Raw genomic sequence first — 25,472 nt, 5'->3', positions numbered from 1 at the left:
TTTGTGTACCAGCAGTTCCACTTCTGATCTAGCTCCCTGCTAATGTGTCTGGAAAAGCAGCAAAAGATGGTCCAAGTACTTGCACCCCTGCACTCACATGGGAGACTTGGATGAAGCTCCTAGCTCCTAGCTCCTGGCTTCAGCCTAGCCCAGCCCTGGCTGTTGCAGCCATTTGGGGAATGAATAAGCAAATGGAAAATCTGTCTATCTTCCTGTCACTCTTTCTAACTCTGACTTTCAAATAAATAAATAATTATTTTTTTTTAAAAAAGAGCCCTATTAGTTGAGTGTTGTAGAGTAAATACAACTTCCAAATAGGGAAATTACAGGAGGGAAGGGATTTCTATTTGGACACAGCAGAGACAAAAATAGACATAAATCCTGGAGATTAAGAAACCAAAATAGAAGGTATTAGTATGGGTGAGAGCAGGAATTATATTGTATCCATCATTTCTTCAATCCCAGCACTAACACTGTGTCTGGCACATTGTGGAAAGTAGGAAATAGGAAGAGGAGGGAAGAGAGGGAGGGTGGAAGGTACTGCCTATAAAAATTGCTGAGTATCCAGAAATGTCCAGAGACTGCCAACCACCTACCAAGAAGTTCTCAGAAGGACCCATCCACACCTTCCCAAGAACAGGGAGAGGAGGCTTAAAAAGACAGGCAACACTGGAGACATCTGCGAACACTGTTAGTAAATTTAAAGATTAAGGAACTGAAACAAGAAGAAAGGAAAGAAGAAAGAAAGAAAGAAAGAAAACTTTCCCATCAAAACACTTATAAACTCAATACAGGGGCCAGTGCTGCCTGCAGTGCCGGCATCCCATATGGGTGCTGGTTCAAGTCCTGGATGCTCCACTCTTGATCCAGCTCTCTGCTTTGGCCTGGGAAAGCAGTAGAAGATGGCCCAAGTAGTTGGGCCCCTGGACCCGCATGGAAAACCCAGAAGTTCCTGGCTCCTGGCTTCGGATCAGTGCAGCTCCAGCTGTTGGGGCCATCTGGGGACTGAACCAGTGGATGGAAGACCTTTCTCTCTCTCTCTCTCTCTCTCTCTCTCTCTCTCTCTCTGCCTCTGGCTCTCTATAACTCTGCCTATCAAATAAACAAATACATTTTTCTTTAAAAAGAAAACTCAATACAATTTCCCACAGCAAAGGATAATAATCCATTCCAGTAGCACTGAGTGGAATCCAGTTAACTGAAATTCTCTTGGGAAAATTCTCAGTTTAGGCTTCTCCCTTTTCTCAGAGGGAAACTACATCTGAATTTGGGGTGTGTTGGAATAGAGATTAATATCCTAGATGTATTTTCTCAGCTTTCTGGAGTTTTATGATGAGAAATAGGTCAAACAGTGCACCAGTGCAGTGCAGTTGTCAGGCTAAATGAAGGCTCCATACTCAAGGGCCACTAATGTCCATAACTAGGCAAGTGTACAGATTCGTCCCCTTGTATTAACTCAGAAATACCTGCTACAACGGGATCAGAAGTTCAGAGATTAGTAAGGCTCTCAAATTTAGTCAGTTAAGTCTCTTTATCCAGTCTCAACATCTGACTTTTTTCAGCCAGCAGTCATGCCCCCTATAAAGAACATTTGATACCAAAAAAGCATCTTAGAACTGACAAATTAAAGAGCTCAGATCCATCTAATAAAAGTTACCTGAGACTTAAAAGTCTAAACGCTTTGTTTTGCAAAAATTCAAACTTACTGTAATGTCACAAATGCTTTTGCATAGGCAGAGGGAATCATATCTGTATATTTAAATATGCAAGTATATTTTCATTGTCATCAAAATAATTTTTCCTGTTAAAAATCTAAATATCAGTGTTTTGTACATGTGAAATGAAGAGAGAGAGAAAGAGAAAGAAAAATGGAGAGCAACAAATATTAAATTTTTATCCCCATGCTAGTATATGAAGAGTTGAGAGGTTTTTGGGGCAGAACAAATGTAACACATAATATAAACACATCTGTTAGGTCAGGGATGGAAGAAAAAGAGAGGCACTCTGACATTTCATAGATGCTTCCATCCATTTTTTTTTTTTGAGTTAAAAGAATTGTGCATTGGGCACCTAACTTGTTAGATTCATAAAGAAACCCACAATAATTTGTGCTTTCTTCAACAGTTTATGGCATTCAGCAATCCATATAACATGTCAATTAAGAAACAAAGGGATAGTTGCTCCAAAAACACAGAACTGAATTGATTTTATACGTATTTTAACCACCGTATTTTTCTTTCCTTTTTCGCTTTGATTATTTCCAATTCAAGTCCTTCTTGAAACTATAAAACTGAGAATGTATAAAGTTTGCTTGTGTCTGGTTTCAAAGATGGCCTTTCCCCCCCTTTTCTTTTCTTCTTTTTTTTATGCACAAAATGTCTGCCAAGGCTGAAAATGATGCAGATCATGTTTCTGTGTCTGTGAGGTGGCGCTTACCGAGCAGTCTGGCTCTGGCCCGGGATTTTTCAACTGCTCACTGTGGTGGAATTACAGTAGGGGGTTAGCAGTGGGGTTAGTAGGAGGGAGGCTTTGTCCCTGCTGCATTTAAAATTACATCTAATCTTATCAAGGCGCTCGTCATTGTTTCTGGCGGCCTGGAGCAGGTACAGTACTGCTTTTGTTCAAGTCAGTAGGTTTGCTGAATAAAGTTGAGGAAAAAGCCAAGACTAAATAATATTCTTTCAGAACCTCATGTGCTGATTGAAAAAATGCTTTGAAAGAGAACGGCGGAAGGGTGGGGGTGGAAGCGACAGGTGAAGTCACAATAGAAAAGTATCAATGTAGTAAGGGAAAAACGCGTAGACCTAAAATGAGGAAAAAACTATTACAGAAAAAAATTACTCAAACATATTTTAATTTTGATCAGCTGAAATGTGTTGGTTCATTTTCTTTGACATACTATAAACATAAAATTCATGAACATATTCTATTGACTTCTTCTATTTGAGAAAATTGGAATCTAAAGCAAGACTACTTTTTTAAAATGGCATATAGCCACAAAGCATATTTTTCTCATGCATAAGTATATTCCTAAGCCTTGTTTATTTCAAGTATCTTTGTTGCTGTTCTTGTCCTTTTAATATGCTGCAACGTAAGTTGAAGCATCTCTGTCACAACTGAGGTTGTGGTAGACCTCGGACAAGTAAGCGGTAATAAATCCAAGTTCAAAAACTTGCCCTGACCAGCTTTGAACAAAGCAGTGAGGCTATAATTCTAACAACCAGAACAATATAATTATCAGCAAGAAAAGAAACCCCCACTTTTCCCCGTGTCAGTAAAGATTGCAAGTTAATTCAGACAGAAATAACTGGCATTAAGATTTACTAGAGATTCCATTATTGTAATTTGAAAATTAAGATAAAAAGTAGCTTGTTCAAACGTGTTCCATTTAAAAATACAGGGAATTAATACAAATTATGTGTAGATATACTCTGGGAAATAAAGTTTCTACCAAAAATCACTGGTTTAGATTTTTATCATTTAAAATTAAATTATGTTAAATTGTACTTAACAAATTTTCTGAAGCTCAAAAAATATTTTCATTGTGTGCTTTCAGTAGACTAAAAACCAGAATGTTCCAAATTTTTGATCAATGGTAATTTGGGGGGAACTTTATTGTTTTTGTTTCTTGTCTTTTTCTGTCTTTTGGGTACATTAATTATAATGTTTAATTTGAATACGATGATCAAGAGTTGGAGAGTGCAAATATAAATTCTGATTAAATACACTGCATGGATATGCTCTTTCTTACCTCTACAACTACTTTAACCATTGTCAAAGTAGTATGAATATAGAATACAGACACAAAAAACACAACCTAATAAAATTACAAAGGAATATTTTGAAACTTTATGGGACACTGTAAGAAATGTATGACTAAAATTAACTTCACATTATTTTGACAGATTAAAAATCAAGTGTACATATATATTAGCTGATGCATTTTAATTTTCACTTCAAGTTCTATGGCTGTCCCAATTGATTCTTATGTCCATTGTTGAGTAGATCATCATGGAATCATTTGACTTAAAGCTGCTATGTAATAATCATTGTCCTTAGTTGCTAAAATGAATTCTAACAGTGGTTTTCATGATAGTTTCCTTCTGTAATAAATTTTTATTGATAGTTTCCTTTAAATCAGATTTATTCAGTTATTTTTCTGTATTTGTGTTCTCCTTTGGTTGCAATTCAAGTTATGTATTACAAATATTAAACTATCACCTAGTTAAATGGAGCATTCTTTAGTATAAAATATGAGTAAATTACCTTTATACATTTGTATTCACTTCAATTTTTCAGTTAAAAACCTTTATCACATGTGATGACTTCCAAAAAGTATCTCCTCCTATTGAGGCTATATTATCTTTTATGATTTGATTGTAGAAATCAAAAAGCAAGAAAACATGTCACAATTGAAAAAAACTAAGCCTGTTAAATGCTCAAAAATTTTAAAGTTTTAAAAATTATTTAGTGACTCCTGAAAATGTTCTTTTCCTGACTGACCTTGACTCTTCATGACTTTTTTTCTGCTCCTAAAAACTCCTTACTATCCCTGTAGGACTGGAATATTACTCCTATATTCAGTGATACTGCTGCAACTCACAGGAGACATGAGCTCATGATTCTTACTTCTACTCCTACTAAAGACTTTGTCATCATAAATGTTTTTATAAAACTGAGAAAGGAGTTGGATAATAGTTCTTATTGCCTAAATTCCAAATTGTATAATTACTTTTGCCTTCCTAAGTCATTTGTGTGATTTTTATTGAGCAAATTTATTTCACATTTCCTGTTTTCTATACTGATTCTCCAGTTAGTGTTGATGATAAGCTAGGGCTGGAGATAGAAGGCAAAAATATAAAGGAAGAGTTGAAAATAAGTGTTGGGGGGGGGGATTTCCTTCTGCATGTCAGCAATTCTGCTTAAGCATCCTGTTGTCTGTTCTTTTGTTCTGAAGACAATCCTCTCTACTCCTCAACTACATATCCCAGAGCTGGATTCAGCAGAGAGTTAAAGGGTGCTGAGGATTTATTACAACCCAGGAAAATAGTTTCCCTTCATTTTTTTTTTCCTATCTGCAGTTGTTAAAGTGTCTTCAACTATGTGTTCTTACGCTCTCTTCTCTAGAGATAATGAGATCCGGTCATTATTGACTTTAAAAATAAGAAAACTGACACACAAGAAAGTGAATTGCTTTTCTCAACAGCTAGAAACCATCAGTGACATCACTCTAAGTGCTAAATGAAAACTCAGATTTTGACAGAGACGCTAAATATGGGACGATCTTGCAGGTTGGAAGGTAAACTTTCTGTTTTGAAAATTTTTTCCTTTCAAAATTACTTAAGTTGCTTGTTTGTAGAGTAACTAATTTTTGTTTACTTTATATTTAAGATTCTCATTAAACTTTCATCTCATTGAGTAAAGGGCCTTATTTTCACTGAGCAGTGGGGCCTCTATCCCACACACAAAACCTCAAATGGGAAACTAGAGCAAAATCTGTCCTGTTCATGGACACAACTCCCGACATTGATAGTTGTCAGAAAATATGCTGAAAAAATACCCAAAGCCATAGGTGACTTCTCAGGACTTTCGGCGTTGATTAAGGAAGAGCTAGGGTTTGTATTAATTCTGTAATAATCAACGACAAAGTTATCCCCGTTCACAGCAGAAGCATGTAATAGAACTGCCGATTTCCTTACGCTGCATCTCCTTCTCCGGGGCCCACCCTAGCCACTGCCCCTTAATTCTGTACCGATGCAGACCTTTCTCTGGTGGCACAAGAGCCTCTCCTTTCCTGCTAGAGGTTCCATCACCATTTCTCCACTCTGCTCTCTCACACTCTGCCTCCTTTCAATTCAAAAAGCTCCAAAAAACAAGGAAATAAAATGACAAAACTAAGGGCCCAAGGATTCTACCAGTTCGGCCTTTGTGGCTCAGTTAATGTTATTTTAGTTGTAATTAATGAGGTAGTTGAACAGTCCTTGGGAGATATACTGGTCCAGAAATTTAGCCTCTTCACCCCCTTCCCTCATGGAAAAATATATACTACCAAACAATTCCGAAAAAAAAAAAAAAAAAAAAAAAAAAAAAAAAAAAAAAAACAGAAAAATTCCCTGTCAACCCTATTCACAAACTGCAAATGTGTATTACAAGAACAATAAAAACTCCAAATTAAAAAATGCAGTACTAATACTCAGGTCCACTACTAACAGAGTAAATTGCAATTTAAGCCACCAGCAACAAATCCAAAGTGGTAAGCAATAGATATGCCACTGTAAAGATTGTTGTCAGACGAGAACCAACGATCATTCTGGTATCAGGGAATGAAAGAAAAAAGGTAAGAACTCCAAACCTGACAGTGTCTGGCTTTAGACAGAAAGGGGAAAAAAATCGTCCATTCTTTTTTAATATTAGTCTTTGTTAATTGGGAAATTTCCTAATGTGAAAAATGCTCTTCAAGGAACAAAATTGCCATGAAGACGGAGCATCAACAAATCCAGCCAACGTTTAGGAACACGGCAACTGTACAAGGCATGGAGTTGCTTTCACAAGATGCCTACTTGTTGATTGAATATTTTATTTATTATAAGACTTTTCCTGCTGTAATGTCGCTGTCTGTTTTATAATTTTTTTACTCATTTTCAAAATTGGACCTCTATTTTCCAAGAAACTCAGCCTCCAAAATAATTTATCATAATTTAATAAAAAATTTGAGTTCTGAAGAGTTTAAAATAGAAGCTGCAGGTTTATTATTCCTTGTACTGATCTTAAAGGTCTTTGCACTACTTCTATTCATCTTCACAATATCAGCATAAGCAAAGCAAATATAACTTGGGAGCTTAAAAAGCACTAAAAGTTAAATTCTCCTCTTAAAACAGAGCATTTGTACCTGGAAACACTTGAGTCAGTGAAATGCCACAGCATGCTGGTTTGGCCCAACAAAACGTGGTGAGAGACTGCAGAAGAAGGGCAGAAAGCGACCAACGCTGGGGGGTTCACACACAAATGGAAGACCCACTCACTGTAAAGGCACTATGGCTTCAGAGCACAAAGAGCTGGGCACAATCCGCAATAAATTCTATGTTAAGCCTTAAAACTACCAAGGGAGAGGGAAACACTGTGTAGTTAGATGGAGGTAAAACGACTCTTTGAGAATTACGGGTTTATTTTGGTATATGTTTGTAAATACCAACACAGGCTGATTTGAGGAGGGAAACATGACCACAGATAGGAGATACCTTCTTCAGTGCAATTAATTGGTTTTTCACTTCTTACAGAGACATCAGTTTGGAGTTCATTCACATTAATCCAGTTTTCCCCTGGATTGCTTCTTATATCATTGCATGAAATCTTTCATCTTACTTAAGTTGCTGATATGTGTTGAAAAGAAATTTTCTTCTTGATAGATTCAGCCGTGTGGGTGTATCCTTGGTGTCAGATTTTAGGCATTTTCCCATACTCCAAATGAATCCAAGAGGACCTGCCGTGAGTTGAAATAGCCCTGCTTGATGCTTTGGTTGGTACATGGCCGTAGGCAGTTCAGTCTCTTTAGTTCCTTTCACAGAACAATCTGTGCAAACTGAAGTCAAGAGCTTTCTAGTGAAGTTTCTCCATAATCCAAAAAGTTATTGGATTGACTAATTTTAAGACTCCTGATTATATGTAATTTTGACTCTTTGTGAAGGAAATGTGAAAAAATACTCTTTTCATTAAATGTTAGCTTTGATGGTGATAGCAAAATGTGTCGTTTTTCAGTCCCCCAAAACATGTAAATCTAAACATTACCAAAATCATATTCTGCAAATCAGCTAGGGACTGACCAGGGATCCAAAAAGTTGTACCTTCTCTATCTCTCACTCATATTCTTCACAGTATCTAGCACTCTATCAGTTTGAAGTTAGTGGGACATTCTGGAATTTAGAATAACTTATTCAAGATTCTTGAGCATACAGTCATAGAAATGCATTTCAACAGATATGATTTGGTAGAATGTTTCTTTTATCCCCTGAAGGCTTAATGAAAGCTGCGACTTTTCCCCTGATTTTAAAAAATGCATTGACAGCTTTCCTAGTGTTCTTTAATCAGCTTTAATTTCTTGGTGATTTTAGTTGATAGAGTTCCTGTATTTGAAAAAGATAAAAAGAATCATTGAAGAGTGGCCTTTTTTTTTCTCCTCTTTTCTTACCATCTTAAAAAAATAAAGCAAAAAACATGATAATGTGCTGAGTTCCAATAGCTTTTGTTATTCACCCACCAAATTGTTCACTAGAGAGAAACAGTGAGAAAGGAAAAGTAGAAGAGATCTAGGTTTTATCATATGAAAGCTTGATTTATTCTATTTCTGTATGTAGGTTGTAACCAGGAACTTTCAGCAGAGAGGCAAGCTGAGCCCTGAACATTCTTTCCTACTGCATGTGGTCTAGGTATCCTAAGATGTTGCAGTCTTGTGCAAGTGGCATCTGTGTCACCTGAGGAAATAACCTTCAAATGAGCCTAGATTTGCCCTGGGTTGAAAAACAGTGAACAATTAGCATCCTGAAACATGGTGTCTGGCCCAGAGGCAGCCTTTCCTTTCTCTACCCAGCTGCTCTGGCAATTTATGTACAATGTGTCATGGAAACACATGTAACAGACTTTCATGTCAAATAAGAAATACACCACCTTCTTGCTTGAATAACTTAAAGGTATCCAATACATCCATTTACAATGGGTTTCCATCTAGATTGTAACCATGATGTCATGCACAGCAGCTCAAAATACATTTGCAAAATTTTTCTCAAGTAGTTAAGTTGGGCCAAGCTAATCTGATTTCAGATGATGTGTAGGCAGATTTCCAGGAATAAATTTAAAACCGTCTCAAACAGTATCTGCTTTAGTACCAACAGGATACTTTATTGTGTCAAAAATTTTATATTTAAATTCTAACTTGGTCATTAATTTACTCGGCAAATAATTGTTGTAAGCCTACTACCTTCCAAGTACTATGGTTACCGCTGCTTCATGCACATGCTTGGAATTCAAAATTTTGTTATACCAAAATGTATCTTTATTTATTGACAAATAATAATTGTACATATTTATGGGGTACAATGTAATATTTTGATACATGCATACATTTTAATGATCATAGTAAAATAATTAGCAACCATTGCTTCATATATTCAAGGTTTCTTTGAGTGTGAACATTCAGAACTCCTTTCTTCTAGCTGTTTAGAAAATTACAGTATGTTATTATTAACTATTATTATCCTACTGTGCAATAGAATACCAACAGGATTGTTTTTAACAATAGGGAAAGAAAGTACTTTTTAATTCAATAAAAGTAACCTTTCTGTGGTTTGACTTATCTATATATATTTTCTTTGAGGCAGTTAACTTTGGAGAAGGACCCAAGAATGGTTCATCTTTTGCTAGCACTTGGACGTTATTATAATTTATGATATATAGATAACATTCTCCACTTAGCACATTAAAACAAGGTAAATCTTTATGATCAAGTTTGACTGTTAGCTCTCATAATCCAACTCTTTGAGGAGAGATGTCCTGCATGGGAAGTAGTGCACAGTGACTCCTATTGTTAATTTAACAATTAACACTCTTATGTATGACGTCAGTGATCAGCCGAGGCTCTTGATATGAGCTGCCTAGGCTGTGAAAGCGTTTTGAATCCACTGACTCCTTCCATATTCAGACAAGGCCATGGGCAAACTCGAAGTTCTCTCCTCCCTTCAGAGTAAAGTATATCCTTTGATTACCACTTCTTTCTGTTGGAGTCTCACCCACAGAAGTTCTTCATGTGGGACACTTTTTGTCACAGTATTTTAGCTTCCCATGCCTGGTGTGCTTTCATGGGTTTTTCAAACAGACCAAAATTATGTAAGGGCTGATTCTGAAGTCAGAGTGCTATTTGAAGTGATTGTCATTCTATGAGTGCTGTATGGTGCTTCTCATGTTGAAGCATTCACTCTTTTTTGATTCTATCTATTATTATTTTCAAACATTTAGTCCTATATATATGACCATTTTAATACTTAATCCTATATATATGATCATTTTATCATTTAATCCTATGGATTAAATGATAAATCCTATCCCCATGCTAACTCTAACATTCAAAATGCTATTTTTTCCCATCCAGCTTAAGAGTGTTTGAGGTCCCATAGTAAGATTTTAAACTGCACTCTTAGAAGTAGGTCCATTTGAATGTTTGAAGAGATACACAGTTTTGTAGTTGCAAACTTCATATGTTTCACATTTACATCTTTAGGAACATGGTGGTTCTTCTCACAGTGCCCATTCATGCTCTCCCATCCCCCTTCTACTTCCCTCCCTTATTTCCACTGTTGTTTTTTACTAAGATCTATTTTTGATTAACTTTATACACATAGTATTATCTCTAGTTTGGGTAACACTTCAACAGATAGTAAGAAAAAGAAGAAAAAAGAGAAAGAAAAGATTTTTTAAAAAAAAAAGGCAAACTGTTCCTCAACAGTCAAGACAAGAGCTGTTCAAAATGATTACGTCTCAAAGTGTCAGTTTCACTTTCACAGATTGCCTTTTATGTGTTCTATTAGTTATCACAAGTCAGGGAGAACACATGATATTTGTCCCTTTGGGACTGGTTTATTTCACTATGTATGATGTTTTCTAGTTTCATCCATTTTGTTGCAAATGTCTGGATTTCATTTTTTTTTACTGCTGCATATTCCATGGTGTTCATATCCCATAAGTTTTTTATCCAGTCTTCAGTTGATGGGCATTTGGGTTGATTCCATGTCTTAGCTATTGTAAATTGAGATGCAATAATCATGGAGATACAGATAGCTTTTTCATAATCTGATTTCATTTACTTTGGGGAGATTCCCAGGAGTGGGATAGCTAGGTCATGGTAGGTCTATATTTAGATTTAGATTTCTGAGGTATCTCCATACTGTTAACCATAGTGACTTTACCAGGTTGCATTCCCACCAAGAGTGGGTTAGGGTACCTTCATCCTTGCCAGCATTTGTTATTTGCTGATTTCTTTTTTTTTTTTTTTTTTTTTTGACAGGCAGAGTGGACAGTAAGAGAAAGACAGAAAGGTCTTCCTTTTTGCTGCTGGTTCACCCTCCAATGGCCGCCGTGGCCGGCGCACTGCAGCCGGTGCATCGCACTGATCTGAAGACAGGAGCCAGGTGCTTCTCCTGGTCTCCGATGCGGGTGCAGGTCCCAAGCACTTGGGCCATCCTCCACTGCACTCCCGGGCCACAGCAAAGAGCTGGCCTGGAAGAGGAGCAACCGGGACAAAATCCGGCACCCCAACCGGGACTAGAACCCGGTGTGCTGGCACCGCAAAGCAGAGGATTAGCCTATTGAGCCATGGCGCCAGCCATTTGTTGATTTCTATATGAAAACCATACTAAAAGGGGTGAGGTGGAACCTCATTATGGTTTTTATTTGCATTTCCCTGACAGCTAGTGAGTCTGAACATTTTTTCATGTGTCTGTTGGTCATTTGGATTTCTTTTCAAAAGTTCTTTTTAGGTCCTTTATCCATTTCTTAACGGGGTTGTTTTGTTGTTGTTGAGTTTCTTGATCTCTTTATATATTCTGATTATCAATCCTTTATCAGTTGTATACTTTGCAAATATTTTCTCCCATTCTGTCAGTTGCCTATTCACTCTGCTGAGTGTTTCTTTTGCAGTACAGAAGCTTCTCAATTTGATGTCATCCAATTTGTTGATTTTGGCTTTGATTGTTTGTGCCCCTGGGATCTTTTCCAAGAGCTCTTTGCCTATCCCAATGTCTTGCAGGGTTTCCCCAATATTCTCTAATAATTTGATGGTATCAGGTCATAGATTTAGGTCTTCAATACAATTTGAGTGGATTTTTGTGTACAGTGTAAGATATAGGTCTTGCTTCATTCTTCTGCATGTGAAGACCCAGTTTTCCCAGCACCATTTGTTGAACAGACTGTCATTTCTCCAGGGATTGATTTTAGCTCCTTTGTTGAAGAAGAATTGGTTGTACATGCTTAACTCAATTTCTGGCATTTCTTTTCTGTTCCATACATCTATCTGTTTTTGTACCAGTAACAGGCTGTTTTGATTAGGACTGCCCTGTAGTATGTCTTGAAACCTGGTATTGTGAAGCTTCCAGCTTTGCTGTGTTGTATAAGATTGTTTTAGCTATTCAGGGTCTCCTGTGTTTCCATATGAATTTCAGTATCACTTTTTCTATATCTGAGAATGTTCTTAGTCCTTTGAGTGGTATCACATTGAATCTGTAGGTTGCTTCCAGTAGTATTGACATTTTGATGATACTGATTCTTGTAATCCATGATCATGGAAGATTTTTTCCATTTTTTGTATATTCTTCTATTTCTTTCTTTAATGCTTTGTAGTTCTTTGACATCCTTGGTTAAATTTATTCCAAGGTATTTGATTTTTTGGTAGCTATTGTGAATGGGATTGATCTTGGGAGTTTTTCTCAGCCTTGGTATTGTCTGTGAATACAAAGGCTATTGATTGTTGTGTATTGATTTACATCCTGCAACTTCACCAAATTCTTCTATGAGTTCCTGTAGTCTCTTAGTGGAGTCTTTTTCCCTGTTTATAGAATCATGTTATCTGTGAATAGAAAGTTTGACTTCCTCTATCTCAATTTGTATCCCTTTTAATTATTTTTCTTGTCTAATGGCTCTGGGTAAAGCTTCCAGGACTATATTGAATAGCAGTGGTGAGAGTGGGCATCCTTGTCTGGTTCCGGATCCCAGTGGGAATACTTCTAACTTTGCCTATTCAATAGGACATTGGCAGTGGATTTGTCATAAATTACCTTCATTGTGTAGAATATTCCTTCTATACTCAATTCGCTTTAAGTTTTCATAATGAAAGGGTGTAGTATTTTATCAAATGTTTTATCTGCATCTATTTTTAAAAAAGATTTATTTTATTTATTTGGAAGACAGAGTTAGAGAGAGGTAGAGACAGGGAGAGAGGACTTCCATCCTCTGGTTTACTCCCCAGATGGCTACAATGGCCAGTGCTGCACCAATCTGAAGCCAGGAGCCAGGAGCTTCTTCTGGGTCTCCCACATGAGTGCAGGGCCCCAAGGACTTGGGCCATCTTTTACTGCTTTCTCAAGCCATAGCAGGGAGCTGGATTGGAAGAGGAGCAGCCAGGACTTTTTCCAGTGCCCACGTGAGATACAGGTGCTTCAGGCCAGGACTTTAACATACTGTGCCACAGTGCTGGCCCCTCTACATTTATTAAGAGAATCTAATGATTTTTGTTCTTCAGTTTGTTAATGTGATGATTGATTTGCAAATGTTGAACCATCCCTGCATCCCAGGGATAAATTCCACTTGATCTGAGTGAATGATCTTTCTATTGTGTTGTTGGATTCAACTGGCTAGAATTTTGTTGAAGATTTTTGCATCTATGTTCATCGGGGAAATTGGTCTATAGCTCTCTTTCTCTGTTGTATCTTTTTCAGATTTAATAATTAAGGTGATGCTGGCTTCATAGAAGGAATTTGGGAGGATTCTCTCCCTTTCAATGTCTGTTGTTAATTTCCTTTTCACCTCTAATTTTATCAATTTGGATCTTTTCTGTCCTTTTTTTGGTTAGTTGGGCCAATGGTGTGTCTATTTTGTTTAAAAAATAAATCTTTCAACTCTATTTTCCATGAACGTTTTGAAGTTCCTTTGTACCACAATTAAAAAGACAGTCCTTATTCTATCCTATGGGCTTTAGACTCAATTCAAAAAGCCAGACACACAGATAGACAATTATAAAAGAAGATAATCAAGGCCATGATAGAGTAGTATGGAATATTCAAGTCCCTAGGAAGAACACTCCAAGTATTCATTTCTGCTGCTTTAAAAATTGTTGAAACTTGGTGGCTAGAAACAGTACAAACTTCTTGTACCACAGTTTTGGGGAAGAAGTCTGGAATGGGTTGTGCTAAAATTAAGGTGTCTACAAGGCTGCATCCCTTCCTGAGGCTCTAGAGGACAACACATCTCCTTGCGCTTTCCAGCTTCTAGAGGCTGTGAGCACACCTTGGCTTGAGGCCCCTTCCCCTCTTCCAAACCAGAAAGGAGCAGTATGCTCTTTCTCTCTGATGCTGACTCTCCTGCCTCCCTCTTTCACCTATCAGGATACTTGTGATTATATTGGGACCACATAACTAGGTTAGGATAGTTTCTCCAACTCAGTGTCATCCAATTAAAACCATTATTCCACCTGCAAAATTAATTTGCCCTTACCATGTAATCTAACTTATTCCTAGGTTCCTGTGTTATGGATTAAATTAAGCCAAAATTTAATATTTCAGGTTCTTGCCATGTGCTTAGAGAATTCTAAGCACCAGCTCAAACAAGACATGTAGCATAACAAGGTTTAGGATTTATTTAGAAAGTGAGAATACACAGGAACATGAGGGCTTTATTAAGGGAGAGTGGGCCAAGAAGGTAAATGGAGAGCTCCATACCCTTAGATGGAGAATGCAGGCAAGAGTGCACACAAGTGAGAGCAGGGCAGGCAAGAGAGGGAGAGAGAGACCAGTGCTCTCCAGGCCTCTTACTCACTTCCAAAAGGGGAGTGGTTACATAGTCCGATTGACAGTTGGCTAGTTACAGGTGAGAATACATGGGGATAAGGGAGTGTGGCCTCTAGCTAATAAACCTAAACTTATCTCCCTGACCAGTCCCATATCATCAGGGAGTAGGATAGGGCCATCTTTGAGGACGATGAAGCGGTCTACCTTGGCTAGGGGTCAGAAAGATCAAGAATGAGGTCAGGCTCTTAGAGGAATTGAAATGCAAGATAAGGCTTGAAAGATATGTAGGACTTAGGTAGACTTAGGCAAGAGAGAACTTAGCAGGCTAGGAATATATTGCTCCTTTTTGATTGTAGGACAACATATGTGAGGGCTCATGGATGAAAAAGATATGACCAGTGAGAAGATATGGGGGGTGAGGGAATTGAGTGTGGTAAGCAGAGAGATTTTGAGGATAAGAGGAGGGAGGTGAGAGAAAAAGCTAAATGATTAAGCAGCTACACAAGAACTTAGAAAACATAGTAAAATCTTGGGAGTGTGTTAGTGGAATCCAAAGAGATGGAGAACAGCAGCAAGCAGCAGCAGGGAGATGAGAGTGGCTGATGGATTGAAGCAATGTGGCAAGTCACCCTGGATCAGTCAGTGCAGGGCAGGCATTTCCACCCCTTAATTTTCTATTTAGATAACAGAAGAGAAAAGAGGAATCGAGTTACAGAAGTATTCAATAGTGGGAACACAATCTTTGGCAACCCTGCCACAGCAACTGACAAATTCTTCTAGGGAAGTGCTATTGAGAAACAAGCACAGAGTGCAGAGACACAAAGGAGACAAGAAGCATTTAGGCTGTGATCTAAAGGGTAAGGAAGACATGGCTAAAGGAGGAGAGGATTCCAAGCAGAGAAAACAATGCTGGCACAGGGACTACACATGTTCTGATCCAGGAAAGGAAAAGCCATTCTCCGGGGTGAAGACAGCAAGAAAGGAGTTATTCAACCCAAGGCTGGGGAGGTACAAGGCATGTGTTAGGGATTGGGTCAGGATGTTGTGTAGGATTTGTTATGAATTTAAGAGGTCATCTTGAGAGTGCTGAGATACTACTAAGACTTTAACCAGCAGAATAGCATGACAGATAATCCCTTTATAAAGATCATCTGGCTTCAGGGTGGAGAATGTATTGAGGTAGATAAAAATAATCTACCTAAGAGAGGATACGATGCTTTGCATGACCAGAAATATCCATAAACTTTGGGAAAGGAGCAATTGCTACTGGAAGCAAAAGATTTCCAGAGCCGTGATATAAGTCATTCCTGAAGAGATGGTTCTTTTTTTTTTTTTTAAGAAAAATGTCTTAATGTTATATTTCCTTTGATTGAGGAAGACCAGATCCCTGGGCTGGTTCAGAACAATATGGGATAAAAACAAAGCTACACTGTTACTCTGCATAATAAAGTGGGAAGAATTTGACTTTACAGCAGGCAGCCTGGGAATGAGGAGGAAGGGGAGTTGCCAGGAAATTTGAGGAAACAAAGCAAAAGGTCCCTGGCACATCGTTGTAAGCTGGCGCTTAGATGGGCACACAACCATGAAAAACCCCTTCTGGAGTGCAGCTGCCAAATTACTGCCATTGATATCTTCAGCTGACATAAAAGTGGAAGTGTTTTCTGAACTGTTATTACTTTCTACAACTCACCTATCTATGGTTAAAGGCTGCCACTTCTATTAACCTCCTTTTGTGATTGTCTATAAATGGGAAAGAAGGGGGTAGCACCCCATACTGAGCAAGCACAGAAAGCACCCTCAGAACTACTAGCCATAACCATGTTCAGGCAACAGCACACATCCCCTTGATTGGAAGCACAAGAGCACAAGAAAAACTTCACAAAGAGGATTCTAGGCCTCCCACAGTAGAGTTCAGAGCATATGATTTAAATATTAAACTTAAGAATGGCCATGTGGATTATATCTGAAGCCAAATCTAACATTGAACTGTGTGATGGCTTATTATTATTTAATGCATACTTTGAACCAAGCAAGACTTAACAATGTTTTTTTAGAAATTTCCATTTGGATTATGTTTGTAGATATCACTAATGTTTAGTCAATAAAGGAATATCCTAAAGCTTCAAATATTGCATAAGATAGAAAAATAAAATTTTAATATTCTGTGTGTGAAAAATAGCTGCCAATATGCTGCAAAAAAAAAATCATTGCTGTGTCGCTCCCCGTCTTCGTGGAGGAAAGACACAGGACCCTGTGCTGTTCTTTTGTCTGCTCGGCCCTCCCCGGGTTTGCTGCTGGTTCTTCCCGGGTTGGCTACCGACCCTTCCACCTCCGTGGAAGGGCGGTTCCCCCTAGCCACTTTCCCCACTTCCGCGGGGGAGCGGCACACCGCCGGCCGGCTCTCTCGGGGGCTGCACAGGTGTTCCCTCAGATGTTCCTGGTGCATGTTGTCTCTCTCCTCCTTTATAGTCCTCTTCCACCAATCCCAAGTCTGCTACCCACACGCCGAGTACGCTGCTCTCCTCCAATCAGGAGCAAGATCAGCTCCTGCAGGTCTTCACTCAAGCTGGCGAGAGGCAGCTGCATAGAAGTTGTTACTCCCTTCTCAGCGCCATATTGTGGGAAAGCAGATGCATAGAATAAGTCTTAATTCCAGTAACTTAGTCTAGTCCAAGTTGCTCCCAGTTGCTCCCCACATTGCTGCTTTTCTTGCAAATCCTGGCTAAAAATGACAAACTAAGAAGCTGAAAACAAATAATTGGCTTCATACACAAAGATTGTCACAGAAATGGAAACTAGTTTGAATATATTCAATAAGCCTAATATTATACAGTCTTTGCTAAAATAGAAAAACTTCTAGCAAAACATTTGTAATATGAAGGACTTGCCCAAGCAATTTGAGTATACAGAAGGATTTCATCTGCTTTTTGCACATTCACTGATCATGATGAGGACATTGCAAGGCCAGCTATTACTCAAAAAATGTCGTGATGATCTGCAACAAAACATGCACACATATGAGCAAAATTAAAATTCAGAATGTTTTGTATGAAAAATTTGATAAACCTGTACAGTCACAGCTGTCCAGCAAAACATAGCAGAAACTTTAAACTTTCATTTAATTTATTGAATGATTGTGCAAAAGATAGGATCTACCTCTCATCTTCTATTGTGTTAGTTATGTATTGCTATGTATGAAGTCCATGGTCATGGAAAAATGTAATCCCTTAACCTTATTATCTTTTATGTTCATCTGTAATTATTTAGGAACTTTTACATTCAGTATTAATGAGTTATCTTTAAAGTTAATATTAAATTTGCCTTTACCATCTTCATGATAATTTTACCTGAATCAGACAGAGGATGGGCCAGTCTGCAGCTGCTCTACTAACCCAAGGGATTCAGTTAACCCATGGCCAGGTATACTCCATGTGCTCCAATGTTCATGGAGAAGAGAAAAAACAAGAATTGCTGTGTAATAGGTGCTTTTGTTCTACAAACTTAAACTTATATTTTTCTCTTTTTTGGCAAATACTTTTTCTGTTACAAAATTTATGATAATAAAAATTCAGCTCCTATCATTTTCTAATTACTAACAGGCCAAAGGAAGTACTAGCAATAAAGGATTCTATCTGCCAAGAAAATTATTCTCTGTCATGCTGTTGAGAGAGTTGATTTTCTTAATCCTCATGCTTTTTCAGATCTAGTTAAAGAAGATCAGAACTATCCGGTCTTAACATTTGTTTGGTTATGGACATTTTGCAAAAGGCTATTCTGCCCTGTCAGTCATCTTTTTAAAAAGAAGCGAAGCTTTCTGTGCCTTTCTGATGTGCAAGATGTCGAAGTGAGGATGTGGGGGGTCCTCTGGTATGAAATTCCGGATTTCCCTGGGTCTTTTGTAGGTGCAGTGATCAAGTGTTTACCACACAGGAGCCAGAAATCTGTATATCATCTCTATAAAAGGGAACAAAGGATGGTTGAACAGACTTCCCACCACTGGTATGGGTAACATGGTGATGGTCACAGTCAAGGAAGGCAAACCACAGCTCAGAAACAAGGTACATCAGCAGTGGTAACTTGACAACCAAAGTCATACCATGAAGATAGTGTGTTTCTTTATTTTGAAGATAATGCAGGAGTCATAGTAAACAATAAGGCTGGACCAGTTTTAAAGGAATGCTCAGACTTGTGGCCCCGGGGTTGTATTCAATGCAGGGAGCATGGATGATTCTCCAATATGTTTGTAAATAATAATAATAACCCATTTAAAAGTATATTTGCTCCAAGTTTCTTTAAAAAAAGAGATTAAATCAACTTTTGTTATAATATCCAACAAGTGTTTAGCACAGCCGAGGTGGTAAACATCAAGTCTATTGATGGATGATTCTCAGTCTTTAACATGCATCAGATTCACCTGGACAGCTTTTTGAAACACTTGTTGTACCCCATCCCAGCATTCCTGAATCTTCAATAAACTTAAGGTAAAGCAAAAGATTGCATTTTTGGGAAGCAGATGTTATGGCACAGCAGGTAAACCCAGTGCCTGGGACAGCAGCATTCCATATCAGAGTACATAGTTTTGAATCCTGGCTCCACTCCTCATTCAGTTTCTTGCTAATGTGAAACATTAGGCGGAGGCAGCATGTGGTGGCTCAAGTACTTGTGTCCTTGCCACCCATGTGGGAAACCAAGACAAATTGCTAGGTTCCTGGCTTTGGCCTGAACCAGTCCTGACTATTGTGGATATTCAAGGAATGAACCAGCTGATGGAAGATATCTCTTTCTCTTTTCCTTCCTTCTTCCTTTCTCTCTCTTTCTCTTCCTCTCTCCCTCTCTCTCTCTCTCTCTCTCTCTCTCTCTATCATGTGTGTGTGTCACTCTACCTTTCAAACAAATAAACATTTTTTGAAAATAATTTTCATTTTGAACAAGTTCCCAGGCCATACTGGTGTTCCTTGAAAACCACTGCTTCAAATCCAGTTCAGAAAATTATGGTCCTAAGGTCAAATCCAGCCTAATGTCTTTTTCTTGTTTAGTCTGAAAGCTAAGACCAGTTTTTAATTTTAAACAGTGGGGAATTTTCAAAAGAATATTTGTGACATATAAATATTATATAAAACTCAATTTTCAGTATCCATAAATAAAATAAAATTTAATCACAACATAGCTCGTTCATTCTTTTACTTATTGTCTGCAGCTGCTTTTACTCTACAACAGCAGATTAAGAGTTGCAGAAGGCCTGAAATATTTACTGTATGGCCCTTCACAGGACAAATTATCCAATCCATGTCACAGATGGAAGCAACAGCTAATACATGATTGTTAGCAGGTGGTAGTGTTGCAATTCATATCCACATCAAATTTCAGAGCACATAGTCTTTACTATTTTCAAAAGATGTTAAAGATGTTGAAATTCACTATTTATAAAATGATTTTTTTGAGTTGGTGGCATTAATCTCTGGCATCCTTTCACTAGTTCAGTGATTGTTTCCCATGGTTTCCCCTATTTTGTCCCACTAGCATTACCTTTGTCTTTTTTGTCCAGAAGACTATTTACCTTGAGAAAAGCTACTTGATTCACCTTGATTTAGATTTGGTGGATCCATTGTCCAGGAACTTTTTTACTTTTTATTTTTTTATGTTTCATCACCTGCATATTTAGGGATGAATGGAAGAAGATGTATTTCATAAAAGATCTATTGAGTTATTTCTATATTTCAGAATAATAGCTGATGATGGGAAAAGCAGAAAAGTTCAACCTGGATTATGTAGGAATAAAAAATGAAGTAATAATAGTGACCTCATAGGTTTAAGCAAAAGGGGCTGCTTGATCCAGTTAAGTTCTCTGTAGAAAGAACAAGTGATGTATTTCACAGGGTTATCACCATCCACAAAAACAAGGGTAGTGTCAGCAGTCCAAGTTCCTCCGCCCTCACTAAATATGTCAGCAGAGCCAGACTCTTCAAACTAGCATCATTCAGCTTCAGAAAGAAAGTTTCTTCTGCCTTTTTCTAATGCATCATTTCAGGATTTTTTGTTTTGAGGGAATGACAACTGAAAGCATTATGCAACGTACAGAAATAATGATTTTGGAAAAACTTGAAGTAGACTTGTAGAAAATGTCCAAAATTTAAGCAAAAAAAAAATGTGTACCTAAATACATAGCTTTTTAGGAACATAATCAAATTTCTCTGCTATTTGTGATGACTATCTGACTAACTGCTAAATCCTGTTACTGTAAATGAAGGATCTTGTCTATGGATATTTAAAATGAGATGGAATTAAACATGAGAATCTGTACATAAACAAATATATGGACTTGTTTCTATTTCTATCAACTAAGAAAGACTTAGTAAAAGAATTTAGAAATTTCTTTTTGCCAAGTTATTCATTGAAGGTCTTAACCAATTTTGAATACAAACCTCACAGTTTAAGTCTAATTATATCACTTTTCATTTCAAGCATAGTAATTATTAGCTCTTTTCTTAATTAATATTTTCAGTATTGCAACACTAATTACCTACAGATTTTTAAGGTGGTATTTAAGAATATAAGTCCAGAAGAGATGATGTGTGCCTACTGATATTTAGGCAAGTTGCCAACTTGTCTCCCTTCTGACAATGCTGGCTTTGAAGCAGGAATAGAGAAGCAAACAGCTGAGCGGAAACCAAAACTTCATATCCTACCAACATTTTAAGTAATAACTATAAAAAATTTATTTTACATATCTGGCTAGTATTCTATAATTCATATATAACTTAAAAATGAAATTCACAAAAAATCATAGTTTTTTACAGACTAAGAATCTTACCAGTGTTTTTAGAAGCATATGATGAGTCTTCCTGTTAATATCTACTAATCATTTTTGTTTACACATGAACATACATGGCAAAATGTTGATGGTTGTTTAAGCCAGGTGAGAGATAAATGGTAATTTATTTTACTTTCTACTTTTGGTTATGTTTGGAAAGTTTCATAATAAAAAGTTTTTCAAAGAAAAATACATAAATATAAGAGCTCATGTGTCTATACTGATGAGCCATTAAAGAGAGTCAAACAATATCAAGTTCAATGAATAATTAGAAAACCTAACTAATTACCTAGCTCAAGCATTTACTCCTCAAGTTCTTATTCTGAAAATGTTAATAAAAAATTATTGAGGTTCAAGCCCAGAGTGTAGTTATTAAAGTTAAAATAGAGCTTAGACAAATGTCATAATTTTTTAAAAACTGAAAGCTCGGATTCAATGCTCGTCTGTTTTGGATAAGTCGTAATACTAAAGAAGATTGAAACCTAATGAGAAAGAGAAAAAATTTACCTGGCCAAATTTTACTGCTGCACTAACAGCTTCCTTTTTAAAGTCTTCTAACCCTTGCTGCTGTTTTCCATTGTGAATGTTCTCTCTTAAAGAGGTGAGCTGTAAAAGTAAATATGAAGGCTCCATCAGAGCTATACAGTGAGACTATGCCTAACCCATTAAAATAAGCCCTGGGAATTTTCAGAAGGGTTAGAGCTTTAATGTGTTTTACCTGGGCTAAGCTTGCTGCAAGGTCCCAATGTCAAAATTATAGATAGGCCCCCAAACCTATGTCAGCAAATGTTTTAAACTTCCTCCCCACACCAAACTAAATCGGCCAACTATCAAAATTGATTAATTTGAAGAACAGCTAATAGAGCTGTCAGTGAGCAATAAAATGACCAGGATGTAAAGGTACCAACTGGGGAGAGGGAAACCAAAGAGCCTAAAATAAGGCTCAACTATGCACAATAGCAGTCGGTGGTGAAAAATGAGTATAGCCAAGAGAATTTTTTTAAATACCAATAACACTAAGGCTATAATTTTTTAAAAAGGCTGTAAATTGTGTCATCTATGGGTAAATCAACAGTGCACACAAGCCATATTTTGACTTCCAATTTATTTCTCTAATCTGGTGATAAACTTTGCAAGTGGCACTATAGATGGGAAAATTAAGTAGGTCAAGCAGACAAAGGGGATATATAAAAACAGAGAAGGGAAAGACTTGATGTGTGTTCACATCAGCCCTACCAGTAGAGCAAGTTTAAACCTTGATCCATGACACAGTTTGTAAAAGCGGGCCCATCACTAATTAGAGCCTTCACTGTGATCCTTTACCAAAGCACATTCGTTATGTACCCCAAGGACTTTCTTGCTTTCATAGACCTACCAGTGGTACAAGATACTAAGTTTCAGGGATTTCATGAACCCACAAGCAAGCAAATAAAAAATAGTCACATATTTATTTTTTCCAATTGTTTCCCAGTTTTATCAATCACATAACATTTCACATGTTTATTGTTGGTTCATCAATTGGAAGAAAGTGCTAAGCATAATGACAAATGCTTGGATCATCTTTAGCTACTTTTCTTGGGCTATCAACTGTATCAGAAGTGGAGCAGCCAGAACGCCAACCAGCATCCCTATGGCTGTTTAACAATTGTTAAGATGCCATTTAGGAGTACCTACGTTAGAGTCCTGGCTCTACTCAGTTTCTATCTCCCAGCTAACATGTACCCTGGGACACAGCTGGTGATGCCTCAATACTGGGCTCCTGACATCTATATGGGAAAACTGTATGGAGCTCCAGGCTCCTGGCTTGGGCCTGGCACATGTCAGGGAGGGGACTAATGGATGAGGAGTGAACTGTGGATGGGAGATCTCTCTCTCTCTCTCTCTCTCTCTCTCTCTCCCTCTCTCTGCTTTCCACATAAAATAAAAATAAATAAAAATTTTATAACATCGGCCGGCGCCGCGGCTCACTAGGCTAATCCTCCGCCTTGCGGCGCCGGCACACCGGGTTCTAGTCCCGGTCGGGGCGCCGGATTCTGTCCCGGTTACTCCTCTTCCAGGCCAGCTCTCTGCTGTGGCCAGGGAGTGCAGTGGAGGATGGCCCAGGTGCTTGGGCCCTGTACCCCATGGGAGACCAGGATAAGTACCTGGCTCCTGGCTCCTGCCATTGGATCAGCGCGGTGCGCCGGCCGCATCGCGCCGGCCGTGGCGGCCATTGGAGGGTGAACCAACGGCAAAGGAAGACCTTTCTCTCTGTCTCTCTCTCTCACTGTCCACTCTGCCTGTCAAAAAATAAAAAAATAAAAAATAAATAAATAAATAAATTTTATAACATCATAATTTGTTCACATTTAGGTTATATTAATACATGTACATCATGATGTTTATTAAACCATACAACCTTAAATATAATGGTATAAAGCTTTTAAAATGAAGGATAAAATTGAAAAAAAATTAATGTATCTCAAAAAAGCATCCTGCCATTTAAGAACTGAGAAGAGGGGAAGATTGGTTGATGTGATAAAATCTTAGCATCATCTTATCTGGGAGCTTTTTGCAAACTTGTAATTCCAGACCATTCCCCCACCTATGAGAAAGAGCAAAGTTCTATAGAAACAAATATTTTTTTCTGTTTTTCTGCAGTAATGTACTCTTAAAACTTAAATACATACTAGGTGTTTAGTAACTTTTTGTTGAAGGAAGGAACAGATATCCTTAATATTACCAAGGTGACAATAATAATCATGTGATATTCCATACCATTTTAAGATTCAACAGTTTAAGACATTGATCTGTATTCTATCATATTTAAGGTTTGGCTTCCTATTTCACTTTCTGCTTCTTGCGATCTATGACAATTTGGGGAAATTATCTATGATAATTTAGGGAAATAAATTACTTATTATAATCAACAAGAAAACCACTTACCCTGTGACCACTAACCGTAGCGACAAAATAACTGAGGGTAACTGTCCATTTGGGACTGAATGTTAGCACCTGATGAGAAACTTTTCTTTCTTCCTACACATTCCAGCTTGGTTTTCTCAAACCAGCCTCCTCACCACTACTCTTCTTTTTAAGCAAGGTAAGTATAGGAAGAAGTGAAGGGGTTAAAGTTTTAGGATACTTTTTTTTTCTTACTGAGTAACACGGTTATTTTAAATAGTTACATTCTTCCAGGATAACTTCCCCAGTGACTGATTTTCTTCTTTATGGATTATATACTTGTCCTCAACATAATTTTGGAATTCTTTTGATGATCCTTGTTTCACTGGATCTGCTACCTAACAGATGCCTGAATATTTAAAATCCCAGAGGACTACAATAGCCTGTGGTTTCAAATTCCTGTGCAGTTGATCCAGCAATTCTGGTTTCATTCTTCTTTTCCTACCACCCCAAGAGCCATTACAGATGCTCATTACTGTTTATCCTTCATTCTCATATGGTTAATCCAAGCGCAGCTCCAGAAAAACAGCTTTTCTCTTTTTTTTTTTTTCCTCTCCCTGGATTTATATCCCTTGTATTTTTTCCCTATTTGAGATTTTTTCATCTTTCTGTCTTTGAATACCCCAATTTTTAATATGACAGTCCTAAAAAAGTGACATATGATGGGCATGTGGCACAGCAGGTCAAGCCATCACTTAGAGTACCTGCATTCCGTACTGGAATACCTGGGATTCAGGTCAAGCCACCACTTAGGGTACCTGCATTCCGTACTGGAATACCTGGGATTCAGTGCTGCCTCCACTTCCAGTCATGCTTCCTGGTAACATGCACCCTTGGAGGCAGAAGATCATGACTCAAGTATGTGGTTCAAGTTTCCATGAAACAGGAAGACCTGTATCAACTTTTTGGCTCTTGGCTTCTGCCTGGTCCCAACCAGCCGAAATTGTTGCTGGCATTGAAGGAATGAATTTATGGATGGAAGATCTCTCTCTATTTATCTATCTATCTCATTACCTTTCAAATAAATAAATGTCATTTAAATAAAACAATATATTAAAAATAAATGACACATGAAAAATAAAATACAATATGTGAATTCTTAATCCATCTGCTGTAGATATATATGGGTTCACTTATTAATACAAGTATAAAAATAAGATAGAAGTTATTAGTGC

The 25,472-nt window shown here is 37.6% G+C and overlaps 1 pseudogene; it reads left to right on the top strand.

Annotated features, from left to right (window-relative positions):
- The first annotated feature begins 18,379 nt into the window (after positions 1–18,379).
- LOC138845155 (large ribosomal subunit protein uL14 pseudogene) lies at positions 18,380–18,771 on the top strand (annotated as a pseudogene).
- The last annotated feature ends 6,701 nt before the right edge of the window (positions 18,772–25,472 follow it).

The sequence above is a fragment of the Oryctolagus cuniculus genome, chromosome 14 (genome assembly GCF_964237555.1).
Source record: "Oryctolagus cuniculus chromosome 14, mOryCun1.1, whole genome shotgun sequence".
In the NCBI taxonomy this organism is placed as follows: Eukaryota; Metazoa; Chordata; class Mammalia; order Lagomorpha; family Leporidae; genus Oryctolagus; species Oryctolagus cuniculus.
Note: the sequence above shows the minus strand (reverse complement) of the source record. Positions and strands in the feature narration are given on the sequence as shown.